This window comes from Rattus norvegicus, chromosome 5, assembly GCF_036323735.1.
Source record: "Rattus norvegicus strain BN/NHsdMcwi chromosome 5, GRCr8, whole genome shotgun sequence".
In the NCBI taxonomy this organism is placed as follows: Eukaryota; Metazoa; Chordata; class Mammalia; order Rodentia; family Muridae; genus Rattus; species Rattus norvegicus.
Genome location: NC_086023.1, coordinates 9,646,385 through 9,665,825, shown reverse-complemented (window position 1 = coordinate 9,665,825; position 19,441 = coordinate 9,646,385). Strand labels below are relative to the sequence as shown.

Below are 19,441 nucleotides of genomic sequence, written 5' to 3'. Positions count from 1 at the left end.
TAATAAACAAGTAAAAGCCTACAGAGAGGAATCGCAAAAATCCCTGAAAGAATTCCAGGAAAACACAATCAAACAGTTGAAGGAATTAAAAATGGAAATAGAAGCAATCAAGAAAGAACACATGGAAACAACCCTGGATATAGAAAACCAAAAGAAGAGACAAGGAGCTGTAGATACAAGCCTCACCAACAGAATACAAGAGATGGAAGAGAGAATCTCAGGAGCAGAAGATTCCATAGAAATCATTGACTCAACTGTCAAAGATAATGTAAAGCGGAAAAAGCTACTGGTCCAAAACATACAGGAAATCCAGGACTCAATGAGAAGATCAAACCTAAGGATAATAGGTATAGAAGAGAGTGAAGACTCCCAGCTCAAAGGACCAGTAAATATCTTCAACAAAATCATAGAAGAAAACTTCCCTAACCTAAAAAAAGAGATACCCATAGACATACAAGAAGCCTACAGAACTCCAAATAGATTGGACCAGAAAAGAAACACCTCCCGTCACATAATTGTCAAAACACCAAACGCACAAAATAAAGAAAGAATATTAAAAGCAGTAAGGGAAAAAGGTCAAGTAACATATAAAGGGAGACCTATCAGAATCACACCAGACTTCTCGCCAGAAACTATGAAGGCCAGAAGATCCTGGACTGATGTCATACAGACCCTAAGAGAACACAAATGCCAGCCCAGGTTACTGTATCCAGCAAAACTCTCAATTAACATTGATGGAGAAACCAAGATATTCCATGACAAAACCAAATTTACACAATATCTTTCTACAAATCCAGCACTACAAAGGATAATAAATGGTAAAGCCCAACATAAGGAGGCAAGCTATACCCTAGAAGAAGCAAGAAACTAATCGTCTTGGCAACAAAACAAAGAGAATGAAAGCACACAAACATAACCTCACATCCAAATATGAATATAAAGGGAAGCAATAATCACTATTCCTTAATATCTCTCAATATCAATGGCCTCAACTCCCCAATAAAAAGACATAGATTAACAAACTGGATACGCAATGAGGACCCTGCATTCTGCTGCCTACAGGAAACACACCTCAGAGACAAAGACAGACACTACCTCAGAGTGAAAGGCTGGAAAACAACTTTCCAAGCAAATGGTCAGAAGAAGCAAGCTGGAGTAGCCATTCTAATATCAAATAAAATCAATTTCCAACTAAAAGTCATCAAAAAAGATAAGGAAGGACACTTCATATTCATCAAAGGAAAAATCCACCAAGATGAACTCTCAATCCTAAATATCTATGCCCCAAATACAAGGGCACCTACATATGTAAAAGAAACCTTACTAAAGCTCAAAGCACACATTGCACCTCACACAATAATAGTGGGAGACTTCAACACCCCACTCTCATCAATGGACAGATCATGGAAACAGAAATTAAACAGTGATGTCGACAGACTAAGAGAAGTCATGAGCCAAATGGACTTAACGGATATTTGTAGAACATTCTATCCTAAAGCAAAAGGATATACCTTCTTCTCAGCTCCTCATGGTACTTTCTCCAAAATTGACCATATAATTGGTCAAAAAACGGGCGTCAACAGGTACAGAAAGATAGAGATAATCCCATGCATGCTATCGGACCACCACGGCCTAAATCTGGTCTTCAATAACAATAAGGGAAGAATGCCCACATATACGTGGAAATTGAACAATGCTCTACTCAATGATAACCTGGTCAAGGAAGAAATAAAGAAAGAAATTAAAAACTTTTTAGAATTTAATGAAAATGAAGATACAACATACCCAAACTTATGGGACACAATGAAAGCTGTGCTAAGAGGAAAACTCATAGCGCTGAGTGCCTGCAGAAAGAAACAGGAAAGAGCATATGTCAGCAGCTTGACAGCACACCTAAAAGCTCTAGAACAAAAAGAAGCAAATACACCCAGGAGGAGTAGAAGGCAGGAAATAATCAAACTCAGAGCTGAAATCAACCAAGTAGAAACAAAAAGGACCATAGAAAGAATCAACAGAACCAAAAGTTGGTTCTTTGAGAAAATCAACAAGATAGATAAACCCTTAGCCAGACTAACGAGAGGACACAGAGAGTGCGTCCAAATTAACAAAATTAGAAATGAAAAGGGAGACATAACTACAGATTCAGAGGAAATTCAAAAAATCATCAGATCTTACTATAAAAACCTATATTCAACAAAATTTGAAAATCTTCAGGAAATGGACAATTTCCTAGACAGATACCAGGTATCGAAGTTAAATCAGGAACAGATAAACCAGTTAAACAACCCCATAACTCCTAAGGAAATAGAAGCAGTCATTAAAGGTCTTCCAACCAAAAAGAGCCCAGGTCCAGACGGGTTTAGTGCAGAATTCTATCAAACCTTCATAGAAGACCTCATACCAATATTATCCAAACTATTCCACAAAATTGAAACAGATGGAGCACTACCGAATTCCTTCTACGAAGCCACAATTACTCTTATACCTAAACCACACAAAGACACAACAAAGAAAGAGAACTTCAGACCAATTTCCCTTATGAATATCGACGCAAAAATACTCAATAAAATTCTGGCAAACCGAATTCAAGAGCACATCAAAACAATCATCCACCATGATCAAGTAGGCTTCATCCCAGGCATGCAGGGATGGTTTAATATACGGAAAACCATCAACGTGATCCATCATATAAACAAACTGAAAGAACAAAACCACATGATCATTTCATTAGATGCTGAGAAAGCATTTGACAAAATTCAACACCCCTTCATGATAAAAGTCCTGGAAAGAATAGGAATTCAAGGCCCATACCTAAACATAGTAAAAGCCATATACAGCAAACCAGTTGCTAACATTAAACTAAATGGAGAGAAACTCGAAGCAATCCCACTAAAATCAGGGACTAGACAAGGCTGCCCACTCTCTCCCTACTTATTCAATATAGTTCTTGAAGTTCTAGCCAGAGCAATCAGACAACAAAAGGAGATCAAGGGGATACAGATCGGAAAAGAAGAAGTCAAAATATCACTATTTGCAGATGACATGATAGTATATTTAAGTGATCCCAAAAGTTCCACCAGAGAACTACTAAAGCTGATAAACAACTTCAGCAAAGTGGCTGGGTATAAAATTAACTCAAATAAATCAGTTGCCTTCCTCTATACAAAAGAGAAACAAGCCGAGAAAGAAATTAGGGAAACGACACCCTTCATAATAGACCCAAATAATATAAAGTACCTCGGTGTGACTTTAACCAAGCGAGTAAAAGATCTGTATAATAAGAACTTCAAGACACTGAGGAAAGAAATTGAAGAAGACCTCAGAAGATGGAAAGATCTCCCATGCTCATGGATTGGCAGGATTAATATAGTAAAAATGGCCATTTTACCAAAAGCAATCTACAGATTCAATGCAATCCCCATCAAAATACCAATCCAATTCTTCAAAGAGTTAGACAGAACAATTTGCAAATTCATCTGGAATAACAAAAAACCCAGGATAGCTAAAGCTATCCTCAACAATAAAAGGACTTCAGGGGGAATCACTATCCCTGAACTCAAGCAGTATTACAGAGCAATAGTGATAAAAACTGCATGGTATTGGTACAGAGACAGACAGATAGACCAATGGAATAGAATTGAAGACCCAGAAATGAACCCACACACCTATGGTCACTTGATTTTTGACAAAGGAGCCAAAACCATCCAATGGAAAAAAGATAGCATTTTCAGCAAATGGTGCTGGTTCAACTGGAGGGCAACATGTAGAAGAATGCAGATCGATCCATGCTTATCACCCTGTACAAAGCTTAAGTCCAAGTGGATCAAGGACCTCCACATCAAACCAGACACACTCAAACTAATAGAAGAAAAACTAGGGAAGCATCTGGAACACATGGGCACTGGAAAAAATTTCCTGAACAAAACACCAATGGCTTATGCTCTAAGATCAAGAATCGACAAATGGGATCTCATAAAACTGCAAAGCTTCTGTAAGGCAAAGGACACGGTGGTTAGGACAAAACGGCAACCAACAGATTGGGAAAAGATCTTTACCAATCCTACAACAGATAGAGGCCTTATATCCAAAATATACAAAGAACTCAAGAAGTTAGACCGCAGGGAAACAAATAACCCTATTAAAAAATGGGGTTCAGAGCTAAACAAAGAATTCACAGCTGAGGAATGCCGAATGGCTGAGAAACACCTAAAGAAATGTTCAACATCTTTAGTCATAAGGGAAATGCAAATCAAAACAACCCTGAGATTTCACCTCACACCAGTGAGAATGGCTAAGATCAAAAACTCAGGTGACAGCAGATGCTGGCGAGGATGTGGAGAAAGAGGAACACTCCTCCATTGTTGGTGGGATTGCAGACTGGTAAAACCATTCTGGAAAGCAGTCTGGAGGTTCCTCAGAAAATTGGACATTGAACTGCCTGAGGATCCAGCTATACCTCTCTTGGGCATATACCCAAAAGATGCCTCAACATATAAAAGAGACACGTGCTCCACTATGTTCATCGCAGCCTTATTTATAATAGCCAGAAAATTGAAAGAACCGAGATGCCCTTCAACAGAGGAATGGATACAGAAAATGTGGTACATCTACACAATGGAATATTACTCAGCTATCAAAAACAACGAGTCTATGAAATTCGTAGGCAAATGGTTGGAACTGGAAAATATCATCCTGAGTGAGCTAACCCAATCACAGAAAGACATACATGGTATGCACTCATTGATAAGTGGCTATTAGCCCAAATGCTTGAATTACCCTAGATGCTTAGAACAAACGAAACTCAAGACGGATGATCAAAATGTGAATGCTTCACTCCTTCTTTAAATGAGGAAAAAGAATACCCTTGGCTGGGAAGGGAGAGGCAAAGATTAAAACAGAGACTGAAGGAACACCCATTCAGAGCCTGCCCCACAGGTGGCCCATACATATACAGCCACCCAATTGGACAAGATGGATGAAGCAAAGAAGTGCAGGCCGACAGGAGCCGGATGTAGATCGCTCCTGAGAGACACAGCCAGAATACAGCAAATACAGAGGCGAATGCCAGCAGCAAACCACTGAGCTGAGAATAGGTCCCCCGTTGAAGGAATCAGAGAAAGAACTGGAAGAGCTTGAAGGGGCTCGAGACCCCAAAAGTACAACAATGTCAAGCAACCAGAGCTTCCAGGGACTAAGCCACTACCTAAATACTATACATGGACTGACCCTGGACTCTGACCCCATAGGTAGCAATGAATATCCTAGTAAGAGCACCAGTGGAAGGGGAAGCCCTGGGTCCTGCTAAGACTGAACCCCCAGTGAACTAGACTATGGGGGGAGGGCGGCAATGGGGGGAGGGTTGGGAGGGGAACACCCATAAGGAAGGGGAGGGGGGAGGGGGATTTTGCCCAGAAACCGGGAAAGGGAATAACACTTGAAATGTATATAAGAAATACTCAAGTTAATAAAAAAAAAAAAAAAAAAAGAAGGCAGAGAAATGAAAGGTTATCAGACCCAAGATATTGGAATGATAGAATTTTGGACCTAAGGTCACTGGTTGAGCCAGCTGCCACCCTTCTAGAAGTTTGACTGTTCATTAAGACCTTTGCTTGCCTGAGCTATGAGAACATTTTTTCAACAATCTCCTCTTCTAGTTGCCAGAGTTAAGAAGAAGAAAAGCATGATCTTAGTTGATATTGGGAAAGTATTTTCCTTTGCCTGTGTCTAGTTGGTATGCATTCTCTCTCTAACAAAATGAAAGGCGAAGGGTGTATTTGGATTCAAATGATTTGCTCTTTCTTTTTCTCCTCAGATTTCCTGTAAAATCTGAGACTTTGGAAAAGCCAGTACATACTCCTGCATCCTTTTCATTTCTTCTCTTGCCCAGGAGAAATAAAGACATCCCTCTGATACAACTTAGAATCCAGGTATGAATTTCATTAGTAAGACGGAACCCGCTTTGAGCACTGCAAGAGTCTGAGTGTTCATCTATAAAGAGATACCAGGAAGCTGAGTGTCTTGTCTTCAATGACTAATGTGTTAATAGGATGTGCCACACTGGTGAAAGAAAGATTTTTAAAAACAATATTTATGAAATATTAGTCATATAGGAAGTATAGCTGAGAGTTTTTCTCTCAAATGTTTTATATGTTGAGAGCCAGGGGAATATTATGTAATAATATGACCTCTGTAATAAATAGCTAAATGTTGTATGCATCAGTGAAAAGACAAACAAGCCAAGTCTACCACAGTTGATCATTTACCCATAAAGAAAGAAACAGGATTTATCTTTTATTCTAGCTAAAGTGTTGGTATATTTTAAAAAGGAAATGGGAGAAAATATATCCCTCCAGACATTTCTGTTTATTTTCCCACATCTTTTAAAAGTTTAATGCTTTTACTTAACTCATCTTGAGATATTAGCAGTTCTCAAATGATGTGCAGTTCAGCTTTTGTGTTTGGTAGTACTGGTTCAAGCCTCAGGGAACAGCAATGCTCACAATAAAACTGACATTTCATAGGACTCCCAGGACTCAATTATAAGAGATTCCAAATTGCCTCTCACTCTGGGGAAAGGGTCATAATACAGTTCATTTAGATAATAGGAAGACAAATAGAAAGGAAGTGTTACACAACAGGGCTTTAAAATGAGCAGTGGGAATGAAAGATGCATGTTTTGTTTTCAAGTTTGTTGTAAAAAGTAAATCCTAACATGGACTGATGAATATATACTGACATGTAGATATACAATTTCAGCAAGGTTTGTGGACAGTCGTCAAAATGTAATGTGTATATGAGTACTTATATGTATATGTAGAAATACCCATGTATGTGTATATGCATATGTGGCTCTCTATACTTAGCTTAATTAGTTCTGGGAAAACTATTTTACATAGGTATAATGCAAAATTTATCTAGCTTCAATGTATAGACTATTTTTACAGTTTTACTGTTATTCCAAAGTAAATTATACTAATAACTTTTGAAAACCTTCAACTTGTTATAGGCACACCTTTATAGAGTAGATCTTCTAAAGAAGAAGTTTCTCTCTCTCTCCTCTGTGTCTGTGTCTGTATCTGTGCCTGTGCCTGTGCCTGTGCCTGTGCCTGTGCCTATGCCTGTCTGTCTGTCACTGTCTGTCTCCATCTCTGTCTGTCACTGTCTGTCTCTGTCTCTGTCTCTATCTGTCTCTCTCTGTTTCTCTCTCTCTCTCTCTCTCTCTCTCTCTCTCTCTGTGTGTGTGTGTGTGTGTGTGTGTGTGTGTGTGTATGTCTGTGTGTGTTAGGCAGGATTGAATAAGAATATTTTCAAGATCTCTCTCTCTATTTCCACAGATCCAATCCCCTAGTCTCAACCCTAGCTCAGCAGCAGTCAACCAGTTTTGTCTACCTTCCCATCCCTCATCCATCTCTAGTGGATTTCGGAGACATTCCCCTCCTAATTTCCTCTCCTGACCTTATTGCTTTAACTCAGCCTTCAGCTCCAGTAGAGATTTCCCAGGACCCCACAGGTCACTCTGACCAGGAAAGCAAGTAGGCTTGTTTCAGATCTTGACCTCTCCCTCCAGTCCCCCAAATCCAACCCCCCAGTCACATCAGAGATTTTGTTGTTGTTGTTGTTGTTGTTGTTGTTGTTGTTGTTGTTGTTGTTATTGTGACTTATTTATCCTTATTCTCTGTCACCATGCCCAAGGGACAAAACAGATACTGGTGGAACACCTTGCCTTTCTCCCCCCGTCCCTAAGTCCCTAAGCACCCCCTAAGTTTCTCCCCCATCCCATACAATTTAAGTGTCAGCTTTAAATACCCAGAAACACATTTTACCTGGAACCCCAGTGGTGACACACATCAGGATCCCAGAACAATGCATTACCAATCAAGACACAGACACAACATTTTAAGAATCAGAGATGGCAACAGAAACCAAGGGAAAAAAACTCACTAAGAATTATAATCTTCCCAATCCCAGAAGCCTAGATACCAGCTTTAAAACACAATCAATAACAGCCATATGTGTCCCCTGGAGTCTAACAATCTTTCTACAGCAGGCAATTGCAACATAGTTGAAATGTGAGAAAAAGAGATTAAAATAGTCTGTATGAATGTGACAGAGGTCCTTAAAGAGGAAAGGAAAAGAAAAATCTCTTAAAGAAATCTATGAAACAAACAATGGAAGAAGACTAATTAAACAATCCAAGACCTGAAAGTGGAAATAGAAGCAATAAGGAAAACTCAAACAGACAGGAATCTGAAAATAAAAACTTAGGAAGTTGAACAGGAACCTGAGAGGCAAGCTTCCCCAACATAATATAAGAGACCGAAAGAGAGTCTTAGGCATTGAAGTGATAATAGAAAAGCACAACTGAGTCAAAGAAGATGTCAAATCTAAAAAATTGGGGAACGAAACATCCAGGAACTCTGGGACACTATGAAGAGACAAAAATCTAGGAATAATAGGAATAGAAGAGGGAGAAGAAACCCAGGTCAAAGACATAGAAAATATTTTCCGCAAAATCATAGAAGAACACTCCTTAACCTAAAGAGGGAGATGCCTATCAAGGTATAAGAAATATACAAACACCAAGTAGATTGAACCAGAAAAGAAAGTCCCCTCAGCACATACTAATCAAAACACTAAACTTATAGAACAGAGAAATAATATTAAAAGCTGCAAAGGAAAAAAGATCAAATAACATATAAAGGCAAACCTATTAGAATTACACCTGACTTCTCATTGGAGGCTTTAAAAGTCAGGAGAGATGTGCTATAGACTCTAAGAGACCATAGATGCCAGTCAGGCTACTGTATCCAGGAAAATTTACAATCACCATAGATGAAGAAAAGAAGGCATTCAATGGTAAAATAAAATTTAAGCAATATATACCTACAAATCCAGCCTTACAGAAGGTGCTAGAAGGGAAACTCCAACACAAAGAGGCCAACTACACCTAAGAAAACACAGGGAATAAAATATCCTAGACCAGCAAAATGAAAAAAGGGAAGAAGGAAAGCACACTTCCTAACCAACAAATGGATGCAAATATTGGACACCGTATCTCCCCATCTAAGAAACACATCTTAACATCAAGGATAGACATCATCTTGGGCTAAATGATGGAAAAGGGTATTCCAAGCAAATGGACTTAAGGAACAAACTGGTGTAGCTATTCTAATCCCTGACAAAATTTACTTCAAACCAAAACTGGTCAGAAGAGATAGAGAAGGATGTTATATACTCATCATCAGGATAACCCTCCAAGAGGACATTCAATTCTTAACACCTGTACCCCAAACACGAGGGAACAAGATTTATAAAATAAACACTACTAAAGCTTAAATTACTTATTGAAACTTACACAGTGATAATGGGAGATTTCAATACCCCACTTTTGCCCATAGACAGGTCATTCCTACAAAAACTAAACAAAGAAATGCAGAATCTAGCTGCAGTTATAAGCCAAATGCACCCAATGGATATTTAGAGAACATTTCACCCAAACACAAATTATCTTCTCCTCAGCACCTTGTCGAACTTTCTCAAAACTGACCACATACTTGGACTTTAAAAGCAAGTTTCAACACATACAAGAAAATGGAAATAATGCCCTCCATCTTATTTGACCACCGCGGATTATAGCTGAATATCAATAATTAAAACAGCAGAAAGCTAAAAAATCATAGAATCTGAACAACTCACTACTAAATGAAAAATGGGTTTAGAAAGAAATTAAAGACTTTCTAGAATCGAATGAAAAAAATTATACAACTTACACAAACTTATGGGACACAATGAAGCCAGTTCTAAGAGGTACTAAGTACCTAAATAAGAAAACAAAAACAAGTAGAGAGGTGCCATAATAGCAACTTAGTAGAACACCTGAAAGCCCTAGAACAAAACAGAAGAAACCACAACTAAAAGGAGTTGACAGAATGATATTACCAAACTCAGTGCTGAAATCAATAAAATAGAAACAAACAAACAAACAGATAAGAGGTGTGTGTGTGTGTGTGTGTGTGTGTGTGTGTGTGTGTGTGCGCGTGTGTGTGTACAAAGAATCAATGAAACAAAGTCTTTATTCTTGGAGAAAATAAATAAGATTGACTAAAAGGTGGAAAGAAAAATATCCAAATTTACAAAATTAGAGATGAGGGGGGACATAATAACCAACACCAAGGAAATCCAGGGAACCATAGCAACAATCCAGGGAACCATAGCAACAATACAGGGAACCATAGCAACAATACAGGGAACCATAGCAACAATCCAGGGAACCATAGCAGCAATCCAGGGAACCATAGCAACATACTTTAAAAACCTGTACTCCACCAAATTGGAGAATCTAAAAGTAACTGATACTTTTCTTGATACATACAACTGACCAAAGTTAAATCAAGATCAGATAAGCCATTTAAACATATAAACCCTAATGAAATAGAAAATTTCATTAAAAACCTCCTAAAAAACAAAAGCTGAGGGTCAGATGATTTTGGTAAAGAATTCTATTAGACTTTCAAAGAAAAGTTAATGCAACACTCCTCAAATCATTCTACAAAGCGGAAACAGAGGAAACACTTTCAACTCATTTTATGAGGTCACAGTTATCCTGATACACAAACCACAAAGAGACCCAACAAAGAAAAACAATTACAGACCAATTTCCTGTGCAAAATTCTCAATAAAATATCTGCAAACTGAATTCAAGAATGCACCAAAAAGATCGTACGCGATGACCAAGTATGGTACATCCTGGAGATGCTAGGGTGATTCAACGTAAGTCAATTGACAAATGTAACCCATCATATAAACAAACAGAAAGACAAAAATCATATGATCATCTCATTAGACGTAGTAAAGGCCTTTGAGAAAATCTAACAAACTTTTGTGATAAAAGTCCTGGAGAGATTGGGGATACAAGAGACATACCTAAACATAATAAAAGTAAGTCTATAGTGAACATCAACTTAATGGAGAGAAACTCAAAGCAATTCCAATAAAATTAGAAAAAAGACAAGGCTGTCCTCTTTCTCCATGCTGATTCAATATAGTGCTTGAAGTTTTTGTGAGAGCAATAGGAACCTGAAGGAGATCAAGGGGATATAAATTGGAAAGAAAGAAGTCAAAGTATCTTTATTTGCAGATGATATGATCACATAGATGAATAACCCTAAAAATTCCACTGGGAAACTCCTTCAGCTGATAAAAAAACTTTCAGTAAAATAGCTGGATAAAAAATGAACTCATAAAAACGAGTAGCCCTCCTTTATTCAAATGACAAATGATCTGAAAAAGAAATCAGGGAAATAGCGCCTTTCGCATAGCCTCAAATAATATAGAATATCTTTGGGAAATTCTAACCAAGCAAGTGAAAGACTTGTATAATAAAAACTTCAAGTCTTTGAAGAGAGAAATTTAAGAAGGTATCAAAAGATGGAAAGATATTCTGTATCATGGATCACCAGGATGAATATCTTTAAAAAATTGGCCATCCTAAAATTATCTCCAGATTCAACACAACCCCAATATAAATCCAAACACAGTTCTTCACAGATCTTAAAAGACCGTTTTCTACTATCTTTTTAAAACATAAAAAAAAACCTAGGATAGCTTTTTAAAACTCCTGAGTAAAAAAAAAAATAAAAGAACTGTGGGAGGTATTACTATTTCTAATTTTAAGTTGTAATACAGAGTTATAGTAACTAAAACAATATGGTATTGACACAAATGAAACACATTGATCAATGGAGTCTAATTGAATTCCTACATATAAATCCTACATCTACAGATACCTGATATTTTATAAATAATCCAGAAATACACACTGGAGAAAAAAGGCAATGTCTTCAACAAATGATGCTGGTCAAACTGAATGTTAGCATATAGAAGAATACATAAATAGATACATATCATTCTGCACAAAACCCAAATCCAAGTGGATCAAGACCTTGACTTAAGGCCAGAAACACTGAATCCGATAGAAGAGAATGTGGGGAATAGACTTGAACACACTGGCACATGGGAGAGCTTTTGAGCAGAACACCAACATCACAAGCACTGATATCAACAATGCACAGGACTTTATGAAACTGAGGAACTTCGGTAAGGCAAAGACTCCATCAATAAGACAAAGTGGCAGTCTACAGAATAAGAAAAGGCTCTTACCAACTCCACATCCTATTTGTTATCCAAAATATTTAAAGAACTCAAGAAGCTAGATATCAAGGAAACAACCAATTTTTAAAAATGGGGTGCAGATCAAAGAATAATTAAGAGAGAACACTCAAATGGCTGAGAGGCACTTAAAGGAATGTTCAACATCTATATCCGCCAGGGAAATGCAAATCAAAACTACTTTGAGATTTCCTTTTACAACCATCAGAATGGCTACGATCAACAAAACATGGGTAGCTGCGCCCACTGGTGAGAATGTGGAGTGAGGGGAACACTAATTCATTGCTGGTGGGAGTGCAAACTTGTATAGCCACTATGGAAACCAGAGTGGAATTTTTCAGGAAGATGGGGTCTATCCCAAGATCTGGTTATCCCATTCATAGTCATACACCTCAATATGCTTCACCCTACCACAGAACATGCGTACTGCTGCTCTATTCATAAGAGCCAGAATTCTGAAAAAAATCTAGATGTCCCCCACCAGAATGGATACAAAAGAACAAAAGAAAAGTGTGGTACATTTACACATTTATTCCTTGGCTTTAAAGAAAATAAGGAAAAATCATCCTGAGTGAGGTAACACAGGCACAGAAAGACAAACGTAGAATGTATTCACTTATCTGTAGATATTAGCTGTTAAGTCAATAATTACCAAGGTACGGACCACAGAAACACAGATGTTAGATATATAGTACTCTCTAGGGAGATTATATATGTTACTCTGTAGTAAGGGATTAAGGAGCATATTTTTGGTTTGTTTTATTTTATTTTAATTACCCCTTAGAAGCCTGTTTGCTTTCTAAAGAGAGACAGAAAGGAAGTGATCCAGAAGGTAGAGAAGATGGGAAGAAACTGAGAGGAGTTGGGGACATAATCAAGATATATTATGTGAGAAAAAATAAGTTTTTCATAAAAGGAATAAGATAAAGACTGGTTTACAGAAATCAATCTCGATTACAATTATCTTAAACGTAAGTTAATCGGACAATTTCACCACCATTCGAAATGTGAAAAGTGTAATAACAGTACTCCACAAAAGTATGTCACCTACAAATGTCATTTGGTCAACTGACTCACAAGGCCCTCTAGAAGGAAAAGAAACAAAGCCCTTGCCATTGTATCCTTGAAGGGAACACTAAATGCACAGTACAACCGGACATTGCTACAGCATCCATACAGAAATGGAAGCACTCCAAGAACTACAGTTCCCAATGGTTACATGCCTCTAAATAATTACAAAATCCTTTGTCTTGGCTCATTTCCCATACATTATAAATAATTTTTAAGAACACTTTTTCTGATTATAGATTGCCACTTGGATAGACACACTTTACTCTCTTTATATCCACTTACATATGTATATCTTTAATAGGAATGATAATCTTACAAATTATATTCACAGGGTTTAATATATTCAAAATAAGCTGTACCAAAAGGCAAAGAGTATTACTTATAAATGAAGCTTGAGCTATATGTGGATCTGGGTGTGCTGCTACACAAGTCATTTAAATGGTTGATAAAGGGGGTATTTTGTGGAAATAAAATGTATTCTTATCATCTCTTCTGAAGGAAAAAAAGAAAGGGTACTCTATCATGAAGATTAAATTTGTGGTTGTCAATGTGTACATTTTTACTCTGACTTTAAATCATGCAACATTCTGGTAGACTTCATCCTTCTCTATTTTTAAGCACATGGTTTAAAGTGGAAGGGCAGCATTGTGCCTCACATGCTCATCTGTTGAGGCTTGCAAATCTCCCTCAGATAGACACGCATTTCTCGGAGAGATCACCGCTTCTCCTGTGAACCAGGAATCCATCTTATAAGGAGAATGTTCCGAAAGAAACAAAGATCTCCAAGGGCTTAACACTGGTTCTAACCTTCATCCTAAAAACATGAATCCTGTCTTGCAATGGCATTTGTCTTTTGTGCATGCCAGGCTAGTGTTTTCAGCTCCGTTTCTTTCCTCCCTTAGAAGAGGGCATTCAGCCAACTTTCAACACTGCTTACTTTAAGTCAATTGTTCTTACATCCCCGTCAACATTTTGTAAAGAAAAAGCAGATGACTAATACAACATTTTCAACAAACAAACAACCTATAGGCTCATTTTAGTCAATGAGAAAAATGTCTACAGAAATGGTGATTGTGGCTCACATCCGATCACCCTGTAGCAATCATTTCCTAAAATGGTACCCTCAACATTGTTGGTATGATCTTATACTCAGATATAAATGAAATCCAGGTCATATTTATAAGAAGTACTAAATATTTTTAAGCCGTTACTGTTATTCCAGCCATGCTAATCTTTCCAACGTATAAACCTCCTTTAATCCTCGCTAGAATAGATTCTTGGCTATGCTATCGCATTTCTTTAGAAAGAAGCAGATGAGGCTCAGAGAGGCCAAGTCTCTTCCCAGGTTTATTGTCAAACACCAAGCAGCATTATTTCTAAGGTACAATACAATTCAAGGTGCCTAAGTCATTCCCTTATCCAGTGCTCCATGCAATTCTGCGTTGTGTATGAATTTTCGATGAACCTTTGGATAGCCGATTAATTGATAGATGTGATATTTCTGAGTTTGGTTTCAATTGCTGTGATAAAATTCCACACAGAAAAGCAGCTAGAGCAGAAAAAGCCATAAAATGCAGATTTGGGCTGGGAAGTAGCCAGATTAGTTCAGAGGATTAAACCTCGATCATTGTGCCTTTAAAGCATGTTAAATAAATACAATGGTCCGATTTTAATTACTTCCTAGCTACCCAGGCTAAGATAATGCTGTAACACACTTATTAAAACCATTAACTCGAGTCAACTCCTGCTGCCTTTTGTCCAGGCTTGGTGTTTGGGAAATCTGGTCTAGCTCATCGTGCTAACTTCCAGACCAAGTCCCGGCTCTGGGCTCCACCTACTAACCAGGTCTGCGTGTGAGCAGGACGAAGCGATAGGATCTGTCAGAAGAAAAGCATTGTTGTTTCAGGTGTGCCTTCTGTAGAGCATTCCAGATAATTGGACACCTCTGACCAAGTGTAGGGAGAACAGAATGGAACCTACAAGAGGCACTTGAAGCCATTCTGACGACCAATTCTTCCATGAAGACATCTAGCATCCACAATAGCGATTTGTGCAGGGCTAATGAAGAAATTCCCTAAAGAGCTACCCCCTCAAGATCACTGCTTTCACAGGCACTCCCATTGCTACAAACTGCTCTCCACTTTACTCAAGCAATCTTAAGTTATCCATCCAATACTCTACAAACCCACGAGAACCGTAATTTCCACAAAACCCCTCACTCTAGTCCATACGGAAGAATTATGCAGTCATTGATGGGGGAGCAGGGGGGGACTCTACTCTGTTTACATGTTAAAGGTATGTAAATGACTTACATAATTGAGATGAAGAGAAAAAAGAAAGAAAACCTCTATGTTTAGCAATAAAGAGACTGTCTAACTAGATTTTGGTCTAGATATGGACCAGAATAGTCTCAATGACTAAAAGGAGGAAGTGGACATTGTGTGTGGACATATAGCCAGAAAGATCCAAGGAAAATACTGGGGTGCGCAGACCTGACCAGCCAAGGGCAGCCAAGGCCAGCCAAGGCCAGCCAAGGCCAGCCAAGGGCAGCCAAGGCCAGCCGTGTGCATCCGTGCTGGGAAACCTACACAGTCAACCTACCAGAGATGAGAGTTTACTTCTACCAAATGGAAGCAGATTCTGGAGGAAAATGCACTTTTGTTTTTTTATTGATCCTCTGTTCAGGTGAAACATATGAAAGTTGTAAGGCAAGCTGAACTTGCTTCAAACTTTAACTACTTCCCATAAAGGTGTGGTTAACAATAATAATAACAACAACAACAACAGTGAGGGAGGCAGTTGGGCAGCTGATCTCAGCGAACGTTTCTTTATTCCAGTCTAACTTTCTCTTCATCTGTGAAGGATGAACTCATCCACTGACTCATACTCAAAATAACACAACACTATGCTGGCTGACACACAAGGTCTTGCTTCCTCCTTCAAGGTCTTTTTGTGCTTAGTGAATCTTCCTCTGCAGCTTGCCTATGTGGCAAGTGGTTACACACCGTGCATTTCACAACCACTGTCTTTGCTGGCTGTAGTTTTCATGTCTGCTTTTTACTTAATTGGTCCTTAAATAATTCTCCATTCACTTTGGGGTGTGAGGGGGAACTTGTCTATGAAGACAGAGAACAGCCTCTGGTCCTTCCTCAGACACTACCTTTCTTTTCCCTCTCTCTGTCTCTCTCACCTTCTCTCGGTCTCTCTCCATCTGTCTCTCTCTGTCCCTCTCCCTCCCTCCCTCTCTTCCTCCCTTTCTTTTTCTGACAGGACCTCTCACTAGCCTAGAACTCACCAACTAGGCTAAGATGTCTGGTCAGTTAGCCCCAGGAGTCTGTCTCTATTTACCTAATGCTGAGATTACAAGACTATGGGCTTCTGGAGAAGCTAGCTCATCTTTGCACTGTGAGTAATGTATAGATTCATCCACTTTCTCAGCCCTCCATGATTGCTAATACTACCAAAAATAAATTTGAAATCAATGAGTTTTTTAAAGACTCTAACCATGTTCACCACAAATATTCCTTAAGTATCCTAAGAGTCACAGAATATTTTGAAATTTGGTATCAAAGTTTAAACTTACTCAGTAGTGTCTGCTTCAAATTAACTAAGTGATATAAGTCATACTTTACCTGAAACTCATCTGTAACTTCACCGTGTATGAACAGACGCAGGCCATGCTTGAATGAGAAAGCTGTTTCTGGTTCCTTCTTCTTAACCCAGGCATCCTATCCCCGATGCCCTCTTTACCCATAATGCATTTCCCAGGCCTCAGAAACATCACACCCTGTGTATTTATGATCTGCCATTCTAAAAGAACATGGGGACTCAAAAGAAAGTAAATACTTACATTTTTATGGGACAAACAAAACAAAAAGACAAAACTGTTTTCACTTAAGTACTGCATTCTTCTTGCCTAGATAAATTCTAATTAAGGGTTTATTGGACTGAAGTATTAGGTTTGTTGATTTAGTAATGCTTACTTCATTAAAGTATTGGTTTTCAAAACTCTGACAGGCCAGGCAAAATGGATTTGTGTGTAAAGACAGAAAGTTCGATATCTTAAGTTTTATCCCTGGGACCCACCAGGAAGGAAAAGAGAACCAACTACTGAAAGTTGCCCTCCAATCTCCACTCAGGTACTGTGGCGCACGCAGCCTCTGTCTGTCTCTGTCTCTCTGTCTCTCTGTCTCTCTGCCTCTCTGCCTGCCTGTCTGTCTGTCTGTCTATCTGTCACTCTCTTGTAGTAAATAAATGTAATAAATTTTGAACATCAAAACGGTTGGACTTGAATATTTTCTCAAAATGATGTTAACATATCCCACTTGCAGTAGCATCAAGAAAGAACATATGCCTAAGAATAAATTTATCCACAGAAAGACAAGTCCAGAACACCAACACTACCAAATAATATTATAAGAAACTTCAACACAGCTCAGTCAGTGGAATACGAATGCTGTGCAGATAATAGCAACCCCTGACTGATATCCAGAGTCAGTGCAACAGACTTCAGTCTTAGTTACTTCTCGAATGCTGTGACATTGCCATGATCAAGGCAGTTAGAAAAGGAACTGTTTCATCGGGCTTATAGTTTCAGAGGGTCAGAGCCATGATGGTAGAACACAGCCGTGGTGGCAAGAATAGCTGAGAGCTCACAACTTGATCTGTAAGTAGGAGGCTGACAGAACTAGCCTGGAAGGCCATGGGTTTTTGAAATGTCAAAGCTTACTCCCAGTGACACACATCTCCTCCATCAAAGACTCAGCCTTTAATCCTTCTCAAATAGTTCTACCAAATGGGGATCAAGTCATCAAATATACAAGCCAGTGGGGGGAGGGCATTCTCATTCAAACCACCACAGCAACCAAAATTCCAACCAACCTTTTCTAAACAGAGGCAGGCACCCTGCTCTTAAACCCATGGAAATTCAAAGAACCTAGAATAAATACAACAAAGTATAAAATTGGATCAAATTTGGAGGTTTCAAAGCTATGGTACTTCAACAATTCTGTGCTTTTTAAGTACAGACTTATAGAACAATGAAACAGAATTGAAAATCAAAAAAATAACCCATACACAAAGTCTAAACAACAAACACTAACAGAAAAAAGTAATGGGACTTGTCAAAATTAAAAGATTAAAAAAAACACTAGTTTTATAAGTGTGTTCCCAGGAAGATGCAAATAAAACTTACAGAATGAGCAAAAACATTTGCAAATTATTTTTGCTTAATACAGAATGAAATCTGCAACTCAGTGGTAACTCGATTGAGAATTAACTCAATAGGGAAAGAAATCAAAAAAGAGTTTGGGTGGACATTTCTTTGAAGAAAATGTACAGTCAGTGGGTGCATGAAAACATGTTCAACATCGTACTCACTCGGAAGCCACAAAACAAAACCAGAGTCGTCAGTTCCCACAAACTAGAAAGGTAATTGTCGTTAAAGTAAAAGAGTGCGTGCTGGTGAGGACGCACAGACATGAACACTCACACTGAATGAAGATACGCAGTGGTGCCAACAACAACACACATGTGGGCCATCTCTTAGAAAATAGAACAGAGCCAAGTAGACCCTAGTTCTTGCCCATGTGTGCCCAAGATAAATGTACAGCTATGTAAAAGTCAACATTACTTACATATCCTTGAAGGAGAAACACCCCAAATAGCTAACATCTGAGGAATGGATAAATAAAATATAGTGTAGCCATACAATGGGGCATAATTAAACATAAAGAACGAAGTACTGATCATGCGACTGCAGGAATGGATCCAAGAAGACATTATGATGAATACTGGTTGCTGGGTTCTGGGAGAAAGAACAATCTGCCCATCGGCCTGACAAAATGATTCAAAGCCCCAGCTCATTTATTCAGCATTTCCTAGTGCCTTACCTGATGTGGTACATTTTACCCACGATCCAGCTAAGTAAGCATGGAACCACCGGTCTTACTGTACATAGAGTCATTCATTGCCTTAGACCCTTACTGGAATGTGATTAGAATTCCTTTTATAGATGATGCTAATGTTCTAGAATTAGGTGGTAGTGATGGTTGTAGACATGGTAAATATACTGAGATCCACAGAACTCTAGAAGCAAAATATTTAAAGTATTAGGAAAAATTGTTTCACATTTCACCTTATGTAAATGATACTTCAATTAACTCCCGCACCACAGGGTCAGTAAAGATCAGGAGCAATTATT

General features: G+C 38.4%; 1 protein-coding gene across 6 annotated transcripts in view; it reads right to left on the bottom strand.

The window, feature by feature from the left end:
• Window positions 1-19,227, bottom strand: part of Eya1 (EYA transcriptional coactivator and phosphatase 1) — a 238,011-nt gene extending 218,784 nt beyond the window's left edge. For 5 of the 6 annotated variants that reach the window (XR_010066461.1, XM_039110905.2, XM_039110909.2 and 2 more), the window contains exon 1: window positions 19,131-19,207. The gene's annotated coding sequence lies outside the window, so the exon portion shown is untranslated. Of the gene's footprint in view, window positions 1-19,130 lie in introns of all 6 variants that reach the window. The other variant, XM_039110907.2, reaches the window with a different exon arrangement.
• Window positions 19,228-19,441: the final 214 nt, after the last annotated feature.